This window comes from Delphinapterus leucas, chromosome 17 (assembly GCF_059928025.1).
Source record: "Delphinapterus leucas isolate spDelLeu-1000000601 "Yukka" chromosome 17, BTC_Dleu_Yukka2, whole genome shotgun sequence".
In the NCBI taxonomy this organism is placed as follows: domain Eukaryota; kingdom Metazoa; phylum Chordata; class Mammalia; order Artiodactyla; family Monodontidae; genus Delphinapterus; species Delphinapterus leucas.
The window spans coordinates 79,168,372-79,194,415 of NC_143145.1; the positions used below are offsets into that span (position 1 = coordinate 79,168,372).

General features: G+C 36.2%; 1 long non-coding RNA gene across 1 annotated transcript in view; it reads left to right on the forward strand.

Moving 5' to 3' along the window:
- The window catches only part of LOC111185617 (uncharacterized), a 149,842-nt gene extending 128,580 nt beyond the window's left edge, over positions 1-21,262 (forward strand). Inside the window, exons 2-3 of the long non-coding RNA XR_016388559.1 lie at positions 8,467-8,652; positions 13,710-21,262. This is a non-coding gene — a long non-coding RNA (uncharacterized LOC111185617). The remainder of the gene's footprint in view (positions 1-8,466; positions 8,653-13,709) is intronic.
- Positions 21,263-26,044: the final 4,782 nt, after the last annotated feature.

Genomic DNA, 26,044 nt, shown 5'->3' on the forward strand with positions numbered 1-26,044 from the left:
AGCAAAATGCTCAAGCTTCCATTACATGTGCCAGAGAAAGACCATATTTACAAATACTTTGAGGGTGATTTATGTCCTGCTCTCGATTCTTACTTCTCATTCAATCATCAAACACACTTGCAATCTCACCTCCTGAAGCTGAGATCTTGACTACCTCACTCACTTTGTCCCAAGGGTAGACACTTGCATTTCTCCTCATTCGTCAAGGCACCACTGATACAAAGTTGTTTGGATAACAGATTTTTTACTACAGGTTTGAAAATAACTAAAGATTATTCTAGAAGAGAGGAGCAAACAATTTCCAATTGAATATTTGGCATCACTTTTTCTAACTCATCCCACAAGTAAACTTTTGGTAAACCCTTCAGACACAGCATTTCATATGTAACTGAGGTTTGCATCCCTACCCCGGCACTTTTCTCATCTCCCAGGATCAAGAACATTTCAAAATTCCTGTTGTATTTTATTTTCTTCATCAAAGTAATTACTCATCTAGCCTAACCGGGAGCTTCACTAAACAGTTTATCTCTTAGGATTGTTTATACCAACTTTGCCTTATGCAGACTGTTAGCTTCCTGGAGGGGAGTTGTCTTGTCTTTTCATTCTCTTTTATGTGACACATAGCAGAGCCCCCGTGGATAAGGATATTAGCTTTTGCACAGCAAAGGAAACCATAAACAAGACCAAAAGACAACCCTCAGAATGGGAGAAAATATTTGCAAATGAAGCAACTGACAAAGGATTAATCTCCAAGTTTACAAGCAGCTCAATAACAAAAAAAAACACAACCCAATCCAAAAATGGGCAGAAGACCTAAATAGGCATTTCTCCAAAGAAGATATACAGATTGCCAACAAACACATGAAAGAATGCTCAACATCATTAATCATTAGAGAAATGCAAATCAAAACTACGATGAGATATCTCACACCAGTCAGAATGGCCATCATCAAAAAATCTAGAAACAATAAACGCTGGAGAGAGTGTGGAGAAAAGGCAACCCTCTTGCACTGTTGGTGGGAATGTAAATTGATACAGCCACTATGGAGAACAGTATGGAGGTTCCTTAAAAAACTAAAAATAGAACTACCATACGACCCAGCAATCCCAGTACTGGGCATATACCCTGAGAGAACCATAATTCAAAAAGAGTCATGTACCAAAATGTTCATTGCAGCTCTATTTACAATAGCCAGGACATGGAAGCAACCTACGTGTCCATCATTGGATGAATGGATAAAGAAGATGTGGCACATATATACAACGGAATATTACTCAGCCATAAAAAAAAACAAAATTGAGTTATTTGTAGTGAGGTGGATGGACCTAGAGTCTGTCATACAGAGTGAAGTAAGTCAGAAAGACAAAAGCAAATACTGTATGCTAACACATATATATGGAATCTAAGAAAAAAAAAAAAAAGGTCACGAAGAACCTAGGGGTAAGACGGGAATAAAGACACAGACCTACTAGAGAATGGACTTGAGGATATGGGGAGGGGGAAGGGTAATCTGTGACAAAGTGAGAGAGTGGCATGGACATATATACACTACCAAACGTAAAATAGGTAGCTAGTGGGAAGCAGCTGCGCAGCACAGGGAGATCAGCTTGGTGGTTTGTGACCACCTAGAGGGGTGGGATAGGGAGGGTGGGAGGGAGGGAGATGCAAGAGGGAAGTGATATGGGAACATATGTATATGTATAACTGATTCACTTCGTTATAAAGCAGAAACTAACACACCATTGTAAAGCAATTATACTCCAATAAAGATGTTAAAAAAAAAGAAAAACGAAACTGGTATTTCCCTCTAATCAGTAAAATGACCTGCAGGCAGGCACTCGCCCCCAACCCCCCCAAAAAAGAAAGCTTTAAATAATGTACTTTTGCTAACTGGAAGTCTCTTGTTTTAAAATTCAGATACCTTATTTTTATTTTTTTTAATTTTTATTGGAGTATAATTGCTTTACAATGTTGTGTTAGTTTCTGCTGTACAATCAAATGAATCAGCTTTATGTATCCCTATGTCCCCTCCCTCTTGGACGTCCCTCCCACCCCCGCATCCATCCCACAGAGCACTGAGCTGAGCTTCCTGTGCTTTATAGCCTGTTCCAGCTAGCTATCTATTTTATGCATGGTAGTGTATATATGTCCATCCTAATCTCCCAGTTCATCCCACCCTCCCCTTCCCCCGCTGGGTCTACATGTCCGTTCTCTACATCTATGTGTCTATTCCTGCCCTGCAAATAGGTTCATCTGTACCATTTTTCTAGATTCCACATATATGCGTTAATATATGATATTTGTTTTTCTCTTTCTGGCTTACTTCACTCTGTATGACAGACTCTGGGTCCATCCACATCTCTACAAATGAATGAAGTGGTTAAGTAATAATAATGTCATCCACCAACATATGGCAAAATTAATGTGGTTTATTATGTATTTTATAAGGGATATGTAATTTCATACCAATATGTATAAATACAGACCTTTTCCTCTAGCACGATTAAATACCTAGAGAAAGAACTTTTAACCACATGGGAAAAGTAAAGTAATATATCATCTTTATTGAGTTTTTGGGAGATATATATTTTTTTCATTCTGTAAGATCTTCCTAAACTTAATGTGTAGTAGATCTGAGGCTGTAGCAATCTAGCATATACTATTTTCTTCATATTGCAATAAGAATTTTAGGTTCATCCTTGTTCTGAATTGTTAGAAATACTTAGCTGGACAAGTCTAAAAGGGTTAATCCAGTTACTAAGTTAACAAGAATTAAGGTCAGTGATTACATTATACATAGAAAAAAGTTGTCCCATTTGCAGAAATATGAAAGAATTGAGCTTTGAATCCTCACAAGCAACTGAATGATGCTTTCAGGAGTACATCTCATATGTATAAAATTTTTATAGACATTGTCATTAAAACCTCTAGTTCAGCAATTAAAACTATTTGCTTCATGGAAATGGACTTCACTTTGTGTGCTTTATGCTATTCTGAACATCTTAAAACTTTCTGAACACCAATCTTTTGATCTATAAAAATGATAGAGATTTTAAGGCACAGCAGAGAAAAAGTAGAGCATTTTAGGAGAACTGTAATCTTCCAAATGTCTCTTTTTGTTAAAGCAACTATAAATGTTTTAGAAAACAAAATGTTTTAGAAACCCTTTGTAAGGACTGCTGAGTATCTATATGTTATCTATGTCTTCACTCTAAAAGAAAAATCAATGATATATAAAAATAACTTGAAAAAGATTCATGAGAAAATTAACTTAAATTTAGTATCTTCTAACTTCTCCTAAAGAAAGAAAATCAAGCCTGAATAATTTTGTATGAGAGTAAGTGGGATAGAAATATCAATTTAACTAATGTATTTTGGTCACAGTCTTCACCAAAAAAAAATAATAATAAGTTTTGCATTGTATCTATGTCCTGACAAATAATTCTGACTCTCAGTTCCATCCCTGTATAAGAGGTCCAGAGGATTCATCTAAAGGGCTATGTATATCTGATACTCTGGGGATACAGATTATCTTTCTAAAGCAACCGAAAGAAGTATTCAAATGTTTAGATGAACATTTGGAAGTCATGAAATATTATTATTTATTCAAAATTAATAATCAAATGTCAATGACTCAGCATTGAACAGGACTTGTAGTTCACAGTGTGTAACTTACTAAAAGTTACTAGAAAGACACAATTTATTGTGTTTTCTGAGAAGAACATCAGTCATGGAGGCCTGAGAACTTTTGTGTGTGGTAGTAAATTTTTAAAGGTGACATAACTTGGCATATATAAAGCAGACATATTATGAACTATTCCTTCTATAGAGTCATAGGAAATTGAAAAGTAAAAAAATATTTATATAAGATAGACCTGGGCTTCCCTGGTGGCACAGTGGTTAAGAATCCACCTGCCAATGCAGGGGACATGGGTTTGGGCCCTGGTCCGGGAAGATCCCACATACCGCAGAGCAACTAAGCCTGTGCACCACAACTACTGAGCCTGCGCTCTAGAGTCCACGAGCCACAACTACTGAGCCTGCGAGCCACAACTACTGAAGCCCGCGTGCCTAGAGCCCGTGCTCTGCAACAAGAGAAGCCACCGCAATGAGAAGCCCACACATCATAAGGAAGAGTAGCCCCCGCTCACGCAACTAGAGAAAGCCCATGCGCAGCAACGAAGGCCCAATACAGACAAACAAACAAAAAAGATAGACCTATCTTTAATAACAGCGGTCTCATAGGATAGTGAAGACATAAATAGATCTGAAGCAGGTAAAGAGGAGAAGCAGAAGCCGGGGAGAGGGAGAGAGAAGGGAAAAGGAAGTTGATATCTGTTCTACGGACAGTTATTGAGTGTCTACACCAGGCTAGCCATCATGCTGGGCACCGGTATACACCACAAATAAGGCATGCATGCTTCTTGCCTTCAAGGAACTTACAGGCCAACAGTAAAGGCTAACATGTAAATAAGTAATTACAATGCAATGAAAATGAATGCTACAATAAGATTATACATAGAATACTATAGAAACACTGAGAAGAAAGCAACCGGCAATTATCATCTGGCTCAGCGTAAAGTCACAGGAGAGGATTCTAGCAAAGACGCATAAGGTTCTTTCTATTTTTGGTTCTCTGTATTTCTCCGTTTTGAAACTATTTCTATAGCAAGGGAGGAAAATGAACAAGAGAAATGAATTTATCCACGTCAAGAGGTAGGATAATTCCTCCAACACATAAATAAGAAATTTCCCTTTTTGAGTCCACTGACTTCTTCCCAGAAGAAGTAATTTTATTTACGTAGTTCATCCTGAAGTAATTCTACAAGGAAGCAGGTTCTTTTAAAATGAGTTAAAATATTGGCAATAAGAAATATCAACACTCACTGGAGGCAAGAAATTGTTTTTCATCCTTTTCTCCGTTGGCAGGTGGTGTCCCACGCACATTACCTACGGAAATGCGAAAGCTGTGTGAGTTTAGATGCCGGACGAAGTGGTGATGTCAGCACTTAGGGTGGTCAAACATTAATTTACTCACCAAGAATGCTCAAGTGCCAGACCCTTGTGGAATTCTTCTAAGTTATCCTCACTCCACATGAGTTTCTAATTCTTCCATCAATCTTGCTTTCTCATTTTAAACGGTTTTCCCTTTGGAGAGGATTTGGGTGCAATCTTTGGGACAAGGTTGTTGGGAAGTTCATTATTTTATTGTTCTTCCTACACTTCTTTGTCTGCCTTGGGCCACTTGTAGCCAAACACTGTTTCAAAAAGACTACATAGGCAGTGATGTGTACTTCCCATTGCAGACATAAGGTTAGTTCGACCCATTATTGGTGATGTTAAATTTGATCACTTGTTTACGATGATGCACGCCAGATCTTTCCATTGTAATGACACATTTTCTTTTTGTAATAAATGCATGATCTATGGATGGTCCCATAGTGATAGTGTGACCTCTTCCCAACAATCTTTCACTTCGTGGTGTTACCGTTTGTCAATAACCCTTTCCTGAACCATTTTTACTGCATGTTGCAAACTAGCACTCTCTAATCCAATCATCCATTCTGCATGTATTATCTGGCAGTCTTCAGTAGAGAAAAGATTTAGTCTCTCTCTCACCACTCAAATACACCTTCTATGAATATCACTGTGAACTCATGGATTCATTTCTGTTCAATGTGTTCCAATACATCACTATCATTAGTTTGCTGCTCATATTGCTCTGAATTTGACCCGTGAGAGTTCTGATAAGTCACCTCCTATGTCCCTTTGACATATCTCGGTTAATCTTTGATTACTTTCTGTTCCGCCTGACTTTGCATGTTCTCTGCTGCAGCCCTGGTATTAGACATTTTTCTTTAAAAAAAATTAAATCCTTTAATATGGTGAATTTCATTATTAATTTCCTGATATTAAACCATCTTTGCACTCCTAGAATAAATTCTGCAGGGCTATTTTTCAACCTGTTCTTTGCTAATATTTTATATAGTATTTTTACTTCAATATTAGTGAGTAAATTTGGTGTATGGTTATCCATTTTATGCTATATTTATCAGGTTTTAAAATCAATGTTACACTTGCTCCATATAAAGAATTTGAAAGCTTTCCTTCTTTTTCATATGAATCTGGAACCATTTAAATAACATTGAGGTTAACTATTCTATGAAAGATTATTAGAATTCTCCTGTAAAACCACCTGGGCCTAGTTTTTTTTTTTATTATTATTTTCTAGCTGGAAGGTGTTAGGTATTTCACTGATAATTTTCATTATTTATTCTATGAATATTTGTCTGTTTAATTGTTCTATTTTTACTGAAGTCAATTTTAGTAAACTTTATTTTTCTAAAAAATTATCTATTTCTTGCAGTTCTAAAATTTATTTGCATAACATTGTCTAAAGCAGACTTCTATGAATTTTGATATTTCTGTTTCAATTATTATTTATCATTTGTGTGTACTAGTATTCATTACTTTAGCTATTGGTTTGGTTATTTTGCCATTTTTAAAAAGAAATAAAATTTTAATTTATGTATCAATAAAAGTGCTAGTTAGTGCCCTCTGGAATGATTTTATTTACCTAATAGGTGCAATCTGCAGTTTGAAAAGCATTGCTTCAAGATCTAGTCATTAGTCTTAAAAGCTGGAAATTTAGCACATGCGTGCAACATTTTTAAAAGCTAAGATGTTTGGAGGATGTACTCTTGAGGTGCAAAAATTCTCTCTGTTCCAAGCCAGTTATTTTGGGGAGTCCAAGGATGGGCTCTAATGTCTAGTGCGTGTGTGTGTGTGTGTGTGTGTGTGTGTGTGTGTGTCTCCTTAATATAGTTTAATTCTGAGCCCAGAATATACCTTAAAGTGAGGGGATCATAACTGATTCATCTACAACTTTGCATTAAAACCTAACCTATTTCAAACCAATGAGAATCTAAAGAGAGTTTGCTTTATCATCATTTTAAAAGCATAGTTGATACATTGATAATTGGCCTTTTACCCACCTTCTTTTTGGCTACAGATATATGTTTAGCTCTTCTAGCTCCTATTAAATCTTTGACAACTACAACCTAGGAGATTTGAGGAAGAAAAGAAATGTGGATCTACTTCTATGCGCAGCAACTGTGGTTTTCACCTACACCAGTCACTTTGCCATTGTTTGCTGAGCCCAAACACCGTCTTCAAAAAGGGCCTCCACTGAAGTTTGGGTATCAGTAGAGCAAAATGTCTAAAAGGTCACTTTTAATAATGATAAAAATGAAGTTAAATATACTTTAGAGCTTTTATAATCTTGGCACTCAAGGCAAACTACAGGGAACATGCATGCAGTCAGCTGACATTCATACACTCAGTATCTGGTAATACACCAAGTGTTTAATGAATCGCAATGGTAGTCAATAAAGTACAAGGCAAAGTTCTAGAGAAAGACAGAAAGAGAGAAAAAGAAGCTAAGGGTGAGCAGCATTGCTTATCCATTAACAGTCCTTCAGCTATCCAGAACCATGGCAACCTCAGCACAGTTCCAGAATTATGCATCTTTTCATTGCTTCTCACTAACTCGTAGGCTTATTGCCTATAAAGTCAGTCTTTTGCTATAAGAACATATCTCTCAATTTTTCATTTCTATGTCTCTTCTTACTTGTTTCCTTTTTTTTTTTTTTTTAACCTCTTACCTACCTTGCAAATAAAAGAAAATATGCTCATGAATGGGAAATTAAATGCAGGACTAAATGTTAAATTTCTCTGGCTTTTACATTCTTACAACTATTACTTAGCAATAAGAAGTCACTTAAAATGAATGAGCCTGATTTAATTTGGCAAAGCTTAAGGCCTATAAAATTAAGTGGGTTTTTATCACCCTACATTCTTAGCCTCTTTTCATTCTGCCATGGAATTAATGTTTTACCTTAGGTGGAACTATAGCAAAATGTTTTTTAAAAGAATGGTTTTATTTTATTTTCCTCTGCTTTTCTACTTAAACTACAATTTGCCACACTATTATTAAGTTTACATAAAAATCAGAGTTAAAATATTTCTTTATTGTGTTAATCAATTTTCTATACAAAATAATTTTCCTGAAGTACCCCAGAGAATAAAGCACAGTTATTTTTATTCAAAGTAAATAATATTCTTAGAAAAAATAGCCTTATTTTAAGATCTAGTTCTCATAAGTTTTATTGATATCAGAATATGATGAATTCCTTTATAATAAAATGAAAATATTTTGCTTCTTTATATAGTCACATTCATTACAAATTGATTTTTCTGGTTATATATTTTTCAACAGTTATCAAAATTTCCTTCGAAAAACTATTTTTTTCACTTTTATTCCTGCATCAAAATTCATTAGAGAAATACAGCATCAGTATTTGGCAATCAGCATTTTTTCTACATGTGTTTTAATGGGTAAGATGAAACTCAGTTCAGGGGCTTCCCTGGTGGCACAGTGGTTGAGAATCTGTCTGCCAATGCAGGGGACACGGCTTCGAGCCCTGGTCCGGGAAGATCCCACATGCCGCGGAGGAACTAAGCCCTCGTGCCACAACTACTGAGCCTGCGCTCTAGAGCCCACAAGCCACAACTACTGAAGCCTATGCACCTAGAGCCCGTGCTCTGCAACAAGAGAAGCCACAGCAATGAGAAGCCCGTGCACCGCAATGGTGAGTAGCTCCCGCTCACCACAACTAGAGAAAAGCCCGCACGCAGCAACGAAGACCCAACGCAGCCATAAATAAATTTATTTAAAAAAAAAATCAATTCAGATATAATTATGTGTGGGAAATAGTGCAAAATGGCAAACAAATTTTGCAAAAATAACATGTTTGTTTTTCAATTTAATAAATGAGATCTGAAACAAAGAGTAAATAATTTTAAAAAGTACCCACAGAGCAATCTTTAAGATAAAATTTTTCCTTAGATCTCCCAAATGTGATTCATTTAGACATGTGATGTGCTATATTTAGCTAATATAATTCATAAGATAATCACAAATGATTTATAGCCTTTTAAATAAATAAAATTATGTATATGCATATTTATATGAATAATGCCAGGCAGACATAGACATAATAACAATTCAATATTGAATGAAAATGTGTTAACTGATTTGTTACATATTTACTTCCTGCCACCATTATATATGACTATACTACATTGAGACGGTAAGTTTCTTTGAGATCATATGGACAGACCACCTCCAATGACAGATGTGTAATTTGAGGGCCAATGGTTTTGAAGATGTGATCTGAGAGTGTTCAGGTGGGTGCCAGCCCAGGGGTGGGATGAAGCCAGTGGAGACCTGTTTTCAAGGGTGTTGGATTAAAGCTCTCGGGGAAGGACCCAGCAGCCAGGCATTTCACAAGTTGGTCTAAGGTAATGGGAGTGGTCAGTAATGCAGTGAAAGGGCCCAGGAGTATACAGTCTGATGAGTGTCTTTTGATTTTGACCATATGGAGGCCTCTGGTAATGTTAGTGAGGGTAATTTCAATGAGTTAGCTTAAGAACTGTGTGGCAAGGGATGAACGGGCATAGAGGCAGTAGTACCAATAAATGTACACTCAATACAGCATCTAGAGGGAAATATAAGATCAATGAAGATGAGCTTTTACAAATCTAAATTTTTAACCAAACTTTTTATTTTTACGTTCACATGCAATTATAATTAAGAAAACAGAGATATCCTGTGTACTTTTTACCCAGTTCCCCAGTGGAGACATCTTGCAAACCTGGTGGTAATAGTATATTACATTGTAGTATGTAATGTATCTTTGACATGGTCAAGATACATTACAGTCCCATCAGAACAAGGATCACTTATGTTGCCCTTGAAGACCCATCACACCTAATTTCCACACCCCCACTCCTAACAACTAGTCTGTTAGCCGTTTCTACAATTTTGTTATTTCAAAAACTTAAGTAGTATCCTACAGCACGAGATCTTTGGAATTGGTTTTCTCCACTCAGCGTAACTCTCTGGAGATTCATCAAGCTTTTAGGGGTATAGATAGTTCATTGTTTTTTGTTACTGATTAGTATTTCTTTGTCTGACTCTACCACGGCTGGTATAACCATTTTTTCCTTTGAAGGACACCTGTGTTTTTTTAGTTTTTGGCTATTACAAATTAAGCTGCTGTTAACATTCACGTACAGGTTTTTGTGTGAACTTACATTTTTCATTTCTATGGGATAAATGTCCCAGAATGAAATTGCTGGGTCACGTGATAGCTGCATATTTAGTTTTACAAGAAACCACCAGCTGTTTACCAGAGTGGCTGTACCATTTTATATTCCTACTAGTAATATATGCATTATATGTTAATTCTCTGCATCCTTGCCAACTTTTGCTGTTGTCTCTATATTTTTATTAACCGTTTAGATAGGTGTGTAATGATATATTGTGGTCAATTTGCATTTCTCTAATGGTGAATGATAACATTTTTTCATGTGTTTTTTTGACACCTGTATGTCCTCTTTAGTAAATGGCTCTCATGACTTTTGCACATTTTGTAATTGTGTTTTTTCTCTTACTATTGAACATTGAACATTGAACACTTATGTATTCTAGATACTAGTCCTTTGTGAGGTATATGGCTTGGAAATACTGTGTCCCAGTCTGTAGCTTTTTTTCATCCTCTTATCAGGGTATTTTAAAAAACAAAAGTTTTTAATTTTGATGAAGTCTGATTTATGAAATATTCCTTTTATGAATCATGATAAAGAACTCTCTATCATGGAGTCTAAGAACTCTTTTCTTAGCCCTAGATCACAAAGATTTTCTATTTTTTTCTGAATATTTTATACTTCTACATTTTACATTTAAGTCTTTGATGCATTTTGAATTAATTTTTGTAAAAGGCGTGAGGTGGAGGTTGAGATTCATTTTTTAACCTATGAATGTCCAATTGCTCCAGTACCATTTGTTGAAGTCTGTACTTCCTCCACTGAAATGCTTTTTCACTTTTGTCAAAAATCTACTGGAAATATTTGGCAGGTCTATTTCTTGGGTCTCCAGAACCTGTGTGTATTCTTAGGCCAGCATCAAACTTGATTGATAACTATAGCTATACAGCTTTAATATTGGCTAGAATAATTTCTCCCTTTTTTTCCCCAAGACTATTTTTATGTATTCTAGGTCCTTGCATTTCCACATAAATTAAAAAATAAAATTGTCTATATCTACCAAAACCCTTGCTGGAATTTTGATAGGAATTAAGTTAAACGTATAGGTAAATTTGGGGAGAAAATTAACGTCTTTATTACTGAGTCTTCTAAGCATGAGCATGGTAAGTCTCTCCGTTAAATTAGGTTCTTTGATTTCTTGCATCTGTAGTTTGTAATTGTCAACATACAGCTCCTTGTATGTGTTTTGCTAAGTTTATATCTGAGTATTTTATCTTCTTTTGAATGATTGAAATGGTATTTATTTTTAAATTTTGATTTACATATGCTTATTGTTAGTATACAGAAATCCAACTGATTTTCACGTGTTGATCCTGTATCCTGAAATCTAGCTGAGCTAAGATATTATTTCCATGCAGGTTTTTTGGGTAGATTCTTTGAGATTTTCTATGTAGACAGTCATGTCACTGGCAAAAAGGGACAATTTTTTCCCCTTTCTAATCTACATGTCGTTCATTAATTTTTCTTCCTTTATTACTGGTTTGAACTTCCAGTAATATGTTGAATAAGATTGGTAAGAGTGTACATCCTTACCTTGTTCTCAATCACAGAGAGAATGAATTTCATCTTTGACCAAGTGCCATGTTAGCTGTAGGTGTCTCATAAATGTTTATCAAAATTGGGCAAGGTCCCCTCTATTCTTAGTTCGCTGAAAGTTTTGCTTTTTAAAAATCACAAATGGGAATTTAATTTTGTCAAATGTATTTTCTGGGTCAACTGATACGATTATATGGTTTTTCTTCTTAAGTATATTGACGCAGTGAACTACATTGATTAACATCTGATTATTGAACCAGCCTGCATACCTGGAATAAATCCCATTTGGTCTTGGTGTATAATTATTGTTATACATTGCTGGACTGGATTTGCTAATACTGTGTTTAGTATTTTTGGGTCTGAGTTCATAAGAGATATTGGTCTTCAGTTTTTTGCCTTTTTGTGCTGTTATTTGTCTGGTCTTGTTAGCTGGGTAATACTGGTCTCATTAAATGAGTTGAGGAGTGTTCCCTTCTATTTTATAGGAGAGGTTGTATAAAAGTTTTTAAATACTAGTAGAATTCTCCAGGGAAACCATCCAAACATGGAGGTATCCTTTTTGAGAGTTTTCACTATACATTCAATTTTTCTTTTAATGCTTATAAGACTGTGCAGGTTCTCTGTTTTCAGTTGGCTGAGTATTTAAAGGTTGCACTTCTCAAGAAATTGGTCCATTTCTTATAAGTTGTTAAGCTTGTGAGCATAAAGTTTCTCATTGTATTCCCTTATTGTTCTTTTAATAACTGCAGAATCTGTAGTGATATCCAGTATTTCATACTGATGTTTCATGCATTCTGTCTTTTTGTTTTTGTCAATCTTGCTAGCCATTTATTGATTTTATTGATTTTTTTAAGAAATCGTTTTTTTGTTCCATTAATATTCTGTATTGCTCCTGTTATCAATTTTATTGATTTCTGCTTTTATTTCCTTCCTTCTTCTTGCCTTGGGCTTATTTTGTGCTCTACTCTTTCTAGTTTCTTGAGGTCAGAACTAAGATTTTTATTTTGAGACTTTTCCAGTTTTCTAAATAAGCATTGAGTGCTACAAATGTTTCCCTTACCACTGTTTCAGCTGTGTAACACTTATTTTGATATGTTGTATTTTTATTTTCATTTAATTCTACTTATTTTTAAAACTTCCTCTGAGATTGTCTCTTTGACCCATGGATTATTTACAGGTTTGCTCTTTATTTTCCAACTGTTTGGAGATTTTCCTGTTGTCTTTCTGTTATTGATTTAGAGTTTTATTCCATGATGGTCAGAGAACATACTCTGTATGATTTTCATTATTTTTGATTTATTGAACTTTATTTTATGGCCAAGGTTATGTTCTATTTTGGAGAATGTTCTATGGAAGTTTGAAAAAATTTGTTTTCTGCTGTTGTAGGGTGGAGAGTTTTATATGTGCCAACTGGGTCTTGCTAATTTTTGCTGTTCAGATCTTTTATAGCTTTGCTCATTTTCTGCCCATTAGTTCCATCAGTTGTTGAGAGAGGAGTGTTGATTTCTCCAACCATAACTTTGGATCTATTTCTCCCTTCAATCATCTCAGTTTTTTGCTTAATATAATTTGAGGTTCTGTATTTGATGCATATAAATTATGGGTTCTTTTGTCTTCCTGGCAGATTGATACTTTTATCATTAGGTAATATCCCTCTTTATCTCTAGTAATTTTCTTTGTTCTGAGGTCCACTTTATTTAATATTGATTTAACTACTCCTGCTTTTAAAAAAATTAATATTTTTATGATTATCTTTCTCCATACTTTTACTTTCACTCTACCTGGGAAGGAAGGGGTTACTCTATCTTGACAGAATGAAAGTCTCTGCAATTACTTTTGAAATAAGAGGGATTAAGCATATTTATACTTGATAGAAATAGAGATTGAAGGAAAAGAAGAAAGAATAGATGATGGAGTAAAGTACATGAGTAGTAATAAGGGGTTAGGATTTCTGTTTATCCTGAAAATATGATTATGTACTCACCTGCTTTTGCTTTTGAAGGGGAGGAGCTGGTGTCTAAGTAGCTGACACATGGATGCTGCAAACCTGTGTGACTGACCCGAAATAAAAACTCTGGACATAAAGGCTCAGGTAAGCTTCCCTGGTTAGCAATACTTCACACGTGTTATCACACAGCATTGCTGGTGGAATTCAGAGTGTCCTTGTGTGACTCCAATGGAAAGGGACAAATGGAAACTTGTGCCTGGTTTCTTCTGGACTTCACCCTACGTGCCTTTCCTTGTGCAGATTTTAATCTGTATTATTTCACTATAATCAACTGAGTGACCATGACTGTAAAATACAGTCAGTCCATAAACTTACTGTAATCATGAGAATAACAACTTTCCCTAGTTGTCCAAATTCTTATAACAAATCATTGGGTCTAAGGTGAATTAGACTCACCTTACAGTCTTGGCAACCTTTGACGCATAGGCACAAATGCATATAGATGTCTGTTTACTTATAGGTACTGGGTAATGAAATTCAAACTTATTGCCTAAAGGTCTTGATTTTTCTCATGGATGTAGAAGGGAGATCTTCTTCTGAGAGTGGGGGATAGAGGAAAGGATAGTTTTGAGAAGAGAAGCATAGGCTTGGAAAACCATAGAAGAAGAGAAGACATAGCTGATAAAGAACTCTTTAGAAAGAGCTCCTAGCAGTATGAAGGCTGAAGTCAGAGTCTCCTGTTTACATGGCCCTGTGGTTCATTTCCATCAGTCCAGGTGTAGGAGTGAAGAAGTGACAATGTTTGGACTGATCCAATGCTGAGGTGTTGTGGAGATATAGGTGTAACAAAAGGAAGAGGAGAAAATAAACATTGATGGTATCTTGTTGAACTGTTTCTGAAGTCACTGTCTATTCAATGATTACAACTGCCATTAGTTTAACCAATGGTCTTTGCAGGGTAGTGTTACCATGCTCTTTACAGACATGGAGGCTTAGGCAAGAAAAACCACTTGAGGTAGATTTGGAAAGGTCTTAAAGGAAACTGTTAATGAGAGCAGACTGTACACTCTCTTCAAATTATTTTCTTGCATTTCTCTTATCCTTTGTTTAGAATTAAATTATGACAGAGAGGAATGATTCATTATTTATTTATTCAATACAGATTTAGATTGACTTCTGAAATATGCAAAAGTGGCTTGAAATAGTCCTTATATTTAAGGAAAGATGTATTTATGGTAAGAAATGAAAATAGGAATTTGGATCCATTTCAGAATAAAATAAGAGTTTATGTAGTATATTTTCATACGTATGTAAACACAATATATGAACAAAGACATAGTAAAATAATTTAATGGTCAATAATTATTTGCTGAATTACTGAGAATGTGATTTTGGAGACAGAAATCTAGATAACACAAGGTTTTATTATTTTCCTTTTTCATTAAATGAATGCTTTGTATATTTTTACATTTAAATCTCTTGCTGTTATAACTCTTCACAGAGGTCTTTTTTAATGGTCTTTAATTTTTCTATTTTATGTTTTGAAGTAATGGCTTATCTAGCAGCAAGAAAACAACTGTAATAAATGATAGAAAAGCACTTATTGGCATATCGGGTTCTTATTTGGTAATGTAGACGAGGGTTTACAGTTCAGGGATTTTTCTCTTAGTGAAATATGATCTGGATACTAGTGATTCTTTTGGTTATTATTGTAGGTTTGTATGAGCTATTTTAAAGTCAAGAATCTATTGTGCTCGCAATACAACTTTCTGTATTTTCTTACTCTTGTGTTTCTTTTTCCATAGAATGGGAGCAGTATTTTGTCTGAAAGAAAACAAATTTTAACTCTCTGAGGCAGGAATCAAGTTAAAACCTTGAAGAACAAAACTATATAGCTGGTCAAAGTCTAACCTTGCCTTTTCAAGTATATGATCTCAATTTCTTTAAAGGAATAATTTAAAAATAAGCAATTTTGGGTACTTTGTTTTTCCAACCCCACTTTATAAACCATCTCAGTAAACATACCTCTCTTTGTTTCTTTGTCTCTATTTTCATAGAGACAAAGCATAGCAGACCCGGGCTTCCCTGGTGGCACAGTGGTTGAGAGTCCGCCTGCCGATGCAGGGGACACGGGTTCGTGCCCCGGTCCGGGAAGATCCCACATGCCGCGGAGCAGCTAGGCCCGTGAGCCATGGCCGCTGAGCCTGCGCATCCGGAGCCTGTGCTCCGCAACGGGAGAGGCCGCAACAGTGAGAGGCCCGCGTACCGCAAAAAAAAAAAACCAAACATAGCAGACCCTTTAGTTTAACCCATAGTCATTGTGTTGATAAGCCTAAGTAAATTATGGTTATTATAGCAAAACTGTATTATTGTAGGCATTAATAAAACTTAAAAATTTATTAATGTTAGGAATGAATACAGTTCCTCTAGTCATCACATTATCAATACTTACACTACATTTAGAATTGTTATTTTCCATTTATATTTTCACCCAGGTAATCAAATGAAGGCATTTTTAATAATCTACTTTGCAGAACAGGCTGATTTATTATGGCAAATGTAATTTCCCATCCTACTCGAAGATCCATTTCATATTACACAAAGCATTTGAACACTGAGTTAGTGCAAGATAGTAATAGCATGAAGATAATGTTTTTCTATAGGAGAAAAGAATGCAAGCTTTTCTATGTTAGTCTGTAGAGGTCACATATGAGTTTTTATATTACCAACCTTCCCCAACAATGTCACAATGCCGTTACAAACTACTTTCTGTCTAGCTTTTCTTTTTAATGGGCAAAGAAAACTGGATACTTGTGTTAGTTTGCAAGGACTGCTGTAACAAAGGACCACAAACTGGGTGGTTTAAACAATAGAAATTTATTGTATCATAGTTCTGGAGGCTAGGGGTCTCAGATCAAGGAGTTGAAAGATGGGTTTCCTCTGAGGGCTGTGATGGGAAATTCTATTCCAGACCTCTCTCTTTGGTTTGGAGATGGCCTTCTCACTGGGTCTTCACTTTATCTTCCCTCTGTGCTTGTCTGTGTCCAATTTTTCTCTTCTCACAAGAGCACCAATCATACTGGACTAGGTCCCACTTTAATGATTTCATTTTAACTTGGTTACCCCTGTAAAGACTCTATCTACAAATAAGGTCACATTCTGAAATACTAGATGTTAGGACATCGACATATAAGTTTGGGGCGAGGGGAACACAATTCAACCCTTAACATTTGCTTTTGCTCTATTTTGTCCTGTCTCCTTGTAAGTAGTTGGTAGGCCTTCTGTAATAGGATTGTCCAAAGGATCAGAGCAATTCAATGCAATTCAAACATTTATTGAGCATTTACTCAGCAATAGAGATATGCTAGTTTCCAGAATCAAATGATTTTATAACAAATAAGAAAAAAATATCTGCACATCTCAAATGTGGTTTCAAAGACAAAGAAAACCTGTTAAAATATAAAAAGTGTCATGTTAAAGTGATCTACAGGTACTCTGGTCAAAGAGAGGAGAAAATATATGATTCATTTTGGAGATGCTCAGTGTTAGGAAGAGCCTCACAAAGGAGATTATGTACAGAATGAAGTGGGGAGTGGTGAGAAGATAAGTTTTAGGGAGATATTAATAAGGTTGTCCTCCGTGATTCCAGCCAAGTTTAAGCTTTGTACATCTATTTTTAAGACACTTGTTTCCCTCTACTCTAGGGTGTGGTCTAGAAGAATGTTGCTTGACAAAAAACATTTGTCGAGTTCTTTATGTGTGAGAAGGATTGTGTTAGATGCTGGGAAGTACAAAGATGAGCATAATGCTGTTCTGGCACTGCAGAAGCTGGGATGTGTCCACTCCAAGGATTCTCTGAGATACTTACACCTTTATGGACTGTTAAGGCTGCCACCTACACCAACGCCATTTCCCCCAGAATAGTATAAATGGGCTTTTATTTTTTGCTCTAAAAAATAAATTGCTAACTTTTCCCTCCCCTCCTGTACAGGTATTAATCATTCAAGCTTCAATGTTAAAAGGAAAGCATTTATTTACTGGGTCAGTGAGCACTGAAGCAAATTGTTAGATTTCGAAACCCATTGTCAAGTGTGTTGGAAGCATAATTTGCTCTCATATGCTAAATTTTGGGAGATCATGGGCTTTTAAAAATCACTAGGGTTTCTCTGACAAAGTCTGTTAGATTGTAGAAAAGATCTTTCAGAACACGAGAGGAGGTTAGTGGCTCGGCCGTATGGTAAAATGGCCTGTTTTTGTCAAACAGAGTTGATTTCATTTATGACTCAATGTGAAAAGACAGGTTCCTAGAGAAAGTTTCCACATTTTCATACTGTTCATAAATATTTTAACTTGATTTTACTTAGTGCCCAAATGAATAGCCCATGAAAGGAATGATTTTCAACCATTAATTGTCAGAAATTTTAAACCCTTTGTAAGAGCCAACGAATGCAGCATTATTATGAATCATAAGAACTCTTAGCAAGATGCATTTCCATTGTCATCGAAGTAGTTAAAGCCAGTGAGGCAGGACTAAATTGTTGTGACATTTTCCCAGCCCCACTATTACCTGTCAAATTGGAAAAAAATCAAGGCATCAGGACAAGCTCACGTATTGATGTGCTCACTCTTGTTATTAATTGAAGTAAATGGATAAGCTTGTCCATCAACAATAACAAACACATCTGCTCACTGTAAAAAAAAAAAAAAAATCTCCTTAACCTTCTGTCTCTTAAAGTTCCCTGGGATTTGAAAAATGCTTCGTTCTCTATTCAAGAACCATGATGACTATTGTGTTTGTTCTACACTTTTTTTAATTTGCTGACAAAGTGAAATATGGAATACTGTATTAGCTTATTTCATGTCTGGCTCACAACGGATTGAGTTATATAAAGTAGGACATGGACAAATTACAAAAACCAGAGCAAGCGGGGTCCCTAATAGTCTTATATAACTGCAAACACTCTACATCTGCTTTAATCCATCATCTTCTTTGCTTCTCAAATATAATAGTGTGTTTTTCTCTCTCTGATTTTTAAGTACAAAGGGAAAGTTTTCCATACTGTAAAACTGAAAAACTTTTGATGAGAAAGTAACTCAAAAAAATTCAAAGGGGGAAATGTCTTTGGTTATTTCATTTGTGTGAGTCTATTAACTCCAAAAGTACATTGCAAACTGTGATAAAGCAAAGCTATTCTAAATCTTCTTTTGCCTGAACAAAGTGTTTGTGACAATATTTCCTTGGCATGAAAATAAAGAATTCATCCTCAATGCATTGAGAGGCCCAAGAATTTTCTTCTAAGTTGGCAGTGGAAAGAATAACAGCAAGCTGGACAACAACATTTTTTTGATTTTTAAAAAATGCAGCAAAATTACTTAATTATGTGCATCTGAGACTTTTAGCCTAAGCGAGAATGTGATGTTCATTAAAGCTGGAATAAAGAATACACCAAGCATCATGGCATGTTTTTCTTTGTTGTAGTGATATTAATGAATACAACTGTTTTCCTCCTGCCTTCTGCCGATACTTAGAATTTCTTTTGAAGGGTAGGGATTGATTCTGAAGCATCTCAGTGTTTGCAAAATATTTGCTACCAAACATTCTAAAACCACAGAAAGTGAAAATGCAATTAAGATTTACTAATGCAATATGTCTTGTTTCATACAAGAAAATAAGACAGCTGAAAGAAAAGTAGTCACCCACTCGAGTGGATGGGGAAATTTTTACATATGAAAATGAAAGCAGCAATGGTTTAGCAGTTTCTCCATATGTTTTTATGCATTATGTTATTGAAGAGTTCTTCCAAGTTTGACTAAACTCAGTCCTGTGATGCCTGAGCAGACATGAATACTGATGAAGACAGAAGAGATAGCAGATTAAACCTTGTCTTTCTTCATCCCATGTTCCCTTTTGTGTAATCTATATTGGCATTTTTCCTGTTCCAGAAGGGTCTCCCGAGCTTCCTAAGGCTCTGCCTGGAGCTCCAGATTGTGGCCTTTGTAAATAACGTACATCAAGAAGGGCTGTTAAACTCTTGTTGAGTTATTTTTGTTTTGCACTTTGCACCTTCAGTGCATATGAGAACTACTCCCACACCATTTCCTGACAAACCAAATCTTGCTGTGAAGGCTGAAAACATTAGTCAGTTGCACCCTATTTTTAGGACTTGTAATGAAGAGAAAATGTAGTGTTAGAACACCCATCCAAATGCTGGTGCCCCAGTAGACGACTGCAGAGTTTTAAGAGCTAAGTAGACAATTTATACAAAAAAAAACCAAATTGTGACCAGTTCTGCAAATAAACAGACAACAGATCACTAGGAGTTGTGACGTGATCTAGCTGTGGATTGGAACGCCAAGCTTGGTGCTATTGAAGATCACAGATGGCCCAGAATAGCAACAGCAGTTGCCCAGGAACTGGACTTGGAAGGGTGCTAATTTTAGTATTAAAAGAGGAGAGTGGAAATAAATCCAAAAATCTCTGCTACTGCTTTGGAAATCACATTTTAAAATGCCTTTTACTTTCCAAATAATAAGAGCTAACTTTTATTGAGTGGTTACTGTGTGCCAGGCACTCTTCTACATGCTTTACATATACTGTATTAACTCCTATAGTCCTTGTGACAGCCCTACGAGGGAGGTGCCATCATTATTTCTATTTCAACTAGAGACGTATTGATAACAAGGCCAATGTCTCACAGCTGGTGAAAAGCAGAAATCTAGACCCAGGTAGTCCACTCCACTGCTTGCCTTTCTTCTGACCTTCTGGTTGCCATGGAGTTCACTTTCAAAAGCTACCTTTCACATTCGTGGTAACTTCATGTTCCTCCCTATCACTTCCTTGCACACCTCCCAAGGAGAAAACCAACAGGTGTGGAAGAAAAGGGGGAAAGTGGAGCATGTCCCAGTTACTAATGTCAAAGGCTGGTGGAATTTCTACAAATCTAGGCATATGGTGCTTGGTGACAAAAGGTATGCTCCTGATGAGCTGCAAACATGGCCATTATCTCATTGAATCCATGTTGACTAATCACCAGCCCTCAGCTCTATTAACTCAGCAATTGGAAATACTTGGGGATCTACGTCTGATCAGACTCTGACATTCCTTCTCTTTCTTCCCATGGAGTAGCTATAAGTATAAACAAGTTCAAGCTTCAGGATCCCTAAGTAACATGGATCCTTCTAAGCCCATGGGAGGGAGTCTAATAATGGGTTCACATGACACACATCTTAGTAAAACTGATGAAAATAGACTGTTTTAGTTACAATTGGTTAAGATTGCTGTCTCTTCCATTTAAACTTCCCCAGTGGCATTGGAGTGGCATTGAAATGGTCCAGACATTTGTGGGATCCTGTTAAGGAACAGCTGAGTTGGGATATAATTAGTTTGGATAGAGTGGATTATATTTAGTGGCTTGTCATCACTTCTGTGTTGTTATTGTTAGCCGTCCAAGTAGGAATAACTTCTAGTGATAGTCTAGCCACTACTTGCATGGAATCACATAGCTTCATCATGAACGTGCAGGACCAGAGGTCATATCCCCATGTGATCTTGTGCTATGCTGCCCAGCACAGGTGTGTAACTAGTGGAAAAGAAGAGATTCCACTGTACAGAGACAGAATCTAGATTCTTCATTTCCTGGATGTTGTGATGTTTGTGGTACTTGTAAGCGTTTTCCAATTTATAACTTGTTGTGATTTATTGTCTAGATAAGTACTCACCTTGATACCAAAGAGTTCATTCAAAATTTGAAATTCTTTTCCTTAAAGGATCTTCCCCCAACAAATTGTGTAAATCAAGACAAAATGAAACTTAGATATGCTTCTGTTCACAGAGGGCTGTATAAATTCAGAAAACCAAATTATTGATTTACAAAGCTAAACATAAATGCCGAATGAAGACTTACATTGACCAGTTTAGCATATTTTTATCCTTCTAGGCAAGATATATTCAAGTTCACAGAGAACAAGGAAGAAACAAGTTGAGAGACATTCATTTGGTTTCAATGTTTAATGGTAGCAGTTTCTGTTGGCTGAATGCCATGGTTTTTCAAGTGCAGTTCTAGGACTAAAAGCATCCACCTCACCTGGGAAATGGCCGAAAATGTAAATTCTCAAACCTCACTCCATACCCACTGAGTCAGGAACTCTGGTGGTGGGGCCCAGCAATCTGTGTTTTGACAACATTTGCATGTGATTTTGATGAATGCTAAATTTTGAAACACTTTAGTTGAATGCCTATGTTTTTACAATAGTGAAAACCAGCATCAGATGGGCAGGTTACTCTCTCAAGAAAAGGTTTGTCTAGGTGTTCTCCATATTTGCTTATCTGCTATGGAATGCAGCAAGAGCAGTTCTAAGAGGGAAGTTTATAGCAATACAATCCTACCTCAAGAAACAAGAAAAATCTCAAATAAACAATCTAACCTTACACCTACAGGAACTAGAGAAAGAACAAACAAAACCCAAAGTTAGTAGAAGGAAAGAAATAATAAAGATCAGAGCAGAAATAAATGAAATAGAAACAAAACAATAGCAAAGATCAATAAAACTAAAAGCTGGTTCTTTGAGAAGATAAACAAAATTGATAAACCTTTAGCCAGACTCATCAAGAAAAAGAGGGAGAGGACTCAAATCAATAAAATTAGAAATGAAAAAGGAGAAGTTACAACAGACACTGCAAAAATACAAAGCATCATAAGAGACTACTACAAGTAACTCTATGTCAATAAAATGGACAATCTGGAAGAAACTGACAACTTCTTGGGGAGGTATAGCCTCCCAAGACTGAACCGGGAAGAAATAGAAAATGAACAGACCAATCACAAGCACTGAGACTGAAACTGATTAAAAATCTTCCAACAAATAAAATTCCAGGACCAGATGGCCTCACAGGGGAATTCTATCAAACATTTAGAGAAGAGCTAACACCAGTCCTTCTCAAACTCTTCCAAAGAATTGCAGAGGGAGGAATACTCCCAAACTCATTCTATGAGGTCACCATCACCCTGATACCAAAACCAGACAAAGATACTACAAAACAAGAAAATTGCAGACCAATATCACTGATAAATATAGATGCAAAACTCCTCAACAAAATACTAGCAAACAGAATCTAACAACACATTAAAAGGATCATACACCATGATCAAGTGGGATTTATCCCAGGATGCAAGGATTCTTCAGTATATGCAAATCAATCAGTGTGATACACCATATTAACAAATTGAAGAACAAAAACCATATGATCACCTCAATAGATACAGAAAAAGCTTTTGACAAAATTCGACACCCATTTATGATAAAAAACTCTCCAGAAAGTGGGCATAGAGGGAACCTCCCTCAACATAATAAAGGTCACATATGGCAAACCCACAGCAAACATCATTCTCAATGGTGAAAATATGACAAACCCACAGCAAACATCTTTTTCAATGGTGAAAAGCTGAAAGCATCTCCTCTAAGATCAGGAACAAAACAAGGATGTCCACTCTCACCATTATTATTCAACATAGTTTTGGATGTCCTAGCCACGCAATCAGAGAAGAAAAAGAAATAAAAAGAATACAAATTGGAAAAGAAGAAGTAAAACTGTCACTGTTTGCAGAGGACATGATACTATACGTAGAAAATCCTAAAGATGCCACCAGAAAAGTACTAGAGCTAACAATGAATTTGGTAAAGTAGCAGGATACAAAATTAATGCACAGAGATCTTTTGCATTTCTATGCACTAACAACGAAAAATCAGAAAGAGAACTTAAGGAAACAATCCCATTCACCATTGCAACAGAAAGAATAAAATACCTAGGAATAAACTTACCTACAGAGGTAAAAGACCTGTATGCAGAAAACAATAGAAAACTATAAGACACTGATGAAAGAAATCAAAGATGACACAAACAGATGGAGAGATATGCCATGTTCTTAAATTGGAAGAATCAATATTGTGAAAATGACTATACTACCCAAAGCAGTCGACAGATTCAATGTAATCCCTATCAAATTACCAGTGGCATTTTTTACAGAACTAGAACAAAAAATTTTACAATTTGTATGGAGACACAAAAGACCCTGAACAGCCAAAGCAATCTTGAGGGGAAAAAATGGAGCTGGAGGAATCAGACTCCCTGACTTCAGACTATACTACAAAGCTACAGTAATCAAGGCAATATGGTACTGGCACAAAAACAGAAATATAGATTAATGGAACATGATAGAAAGCCCAGAGATAAACCCACGCACCGATGGTCAACTAATCTATTACAAAGGAGGCAAGGCTATACAATGGAGAAAAGACTGCCTCTTCAATAAGCGGTGCTAAGAAAACTGGACGGCTACATGTAAAAGAATGAAATTAGAACACTCCCAAACACCATACACAAAAACAAACTCAAAATAGATTAAAGACCTAAAAGTAAGACTGGACACTATAAAACTCTTAGAGGAAAACATAGGAAGAACACTCTTTGACATAAATCACAGCAAGATCTTTTTTGACCCACCTCCTAGAGTAATGGAAATAAAAACAAAAATAAACAAATGGGACCTAATGAAACTTCAAAGCTTTTGCACAGCAAAGGAAACTATAAACAAGATGAAAAGACAACCCTCAGAATGGGAGAAAATATTTGCAAACGAATTAATGGACAAAGGATTAATCTCCAAAATATATAAACAGCTCATGAAGCTCAATATTAAAAAAACAATCCAATCATATGTGCTTATCTGACTCTTGATTTTCTATGTTTTCATTGAAGATCTTCTCCTCTTATTCTTGTTATCAAAACTTATATACTATGGTTGACAGCTTATTTCTGTTGCAGTCTATTAGGCTAGAAGCCATCTCACTCTCAGAGAGCAACTTGTTTTCCTCTTTTGCAGGTTTTTGAGAGTCACCTCCTTGTTGTCTCCAGATAGAGCAGATCTCTGATCTTTGTTAAGTCCTCAAATAACACTCTAACACAAAATACTCATGAAACTGGTACACAAACTAGTACCATGACTAAACTTTTCAAGTGAATTATTCTTTAGTGACCTGGGATTTGTAGAACAAGAGCATAAGCCTGACTTAATTGGCCAGCTTCATACTTTGTTACAAATTCACAGACTTGGTCTACCCCTCTCCATTCTCTATAGAGATGTATAACTATGAAAGCATTTTCTTCTCATAGAGGCAGATTTCATCTGTGTTCAAAGCTTTTTCTTACCTCAAACATTTCTTGTCTATATACTGCTCTAGCTGTTTAAACTTCACATTATGAAAATAAAAATGCATCTTAAAAACGTCAAAAGGAAAGTTGGTTCAGTGGTCATACTGATATCTGTTGCTTTACATAAATTTTGTTTATTTTATTTTATTTTTTTTTTTTTTGCGGTACATAGGCCTCTCACTGTTATGGCCTCTCCCGTTGCGGAGCACAAACTCCAGATACGCAGGCTCAGCGGCCATGGCTCACGGGCCCAGCCGCTCTGTAGCATGTGGGATCTTCCCTGACCGGGGCACGAACCCGTGTCCCCTGCATCGGCAGGTGGACTCTCAACCACTGCACCACCAGGGAAGCCCGCTTTACGTAAATTTTGAAGGGGTAGCTAACATCTGATGAAATTACATTTTCTGCTAAAGGTCATGTTTTTTTCATATACTTTTAATACCATAAGTTAACCATTTCTTTAATTTTCAAAAAAAATATTCCTAGGTTACTTCATAATCAATTTTCACACTGACTGAAATACAACATTTTCCTAATAGCAGGAACCCCCTGAGGTTAAGGCAATTGAATGCACATTTATAATGTCACTCAAAGCTAGAAAGGCAGAGGATACTCTATTAGCATATCAGAAGTTACAGGAGAAATATAGCAGCCAGATTTTGTTTCTTCATGGTTCAGTCTTGGTAGATTGTGTATTTCTAAGAATTTATCTGTTTCTTCTGGGTAAATTTATCTATTTCTGTTACCCAATTTGGTGTCATGTGATTGTTCATAGCAGTCTTCTCTAATCATTTTTATTCCTGTGGCATCGGTTGTAATGCCTCCTTTCTGCTCCACGCGAGATCTAGTCTTTCAGTCCCAATCCTATGCAGCAGGAGAAACAGCAATGACTGAGGACTGACCACCTACCTTGAAAACTAATGCCCAGAGACAGTCTGTGAGGGGAGAGTCAGAAAGCAAGGGAAAGTGTGCTATTTTCGGGGGTGGGGTGGGAGAGGGCTACTTTCAACACCTTAGGGTGGTGACAACAGTCATTGACTGAGACTCTGTGCCAGTAGAAAGGGGAGGGGGAGAGCTGAGGAAGCCAAGACCGCGATTATTGTCTTCCTCCATGGGCTTTCTCCCAGGGTTCCATCACCATGGGACTTCTGTCAAACTGGAATATAACCCTTGAGTGAGA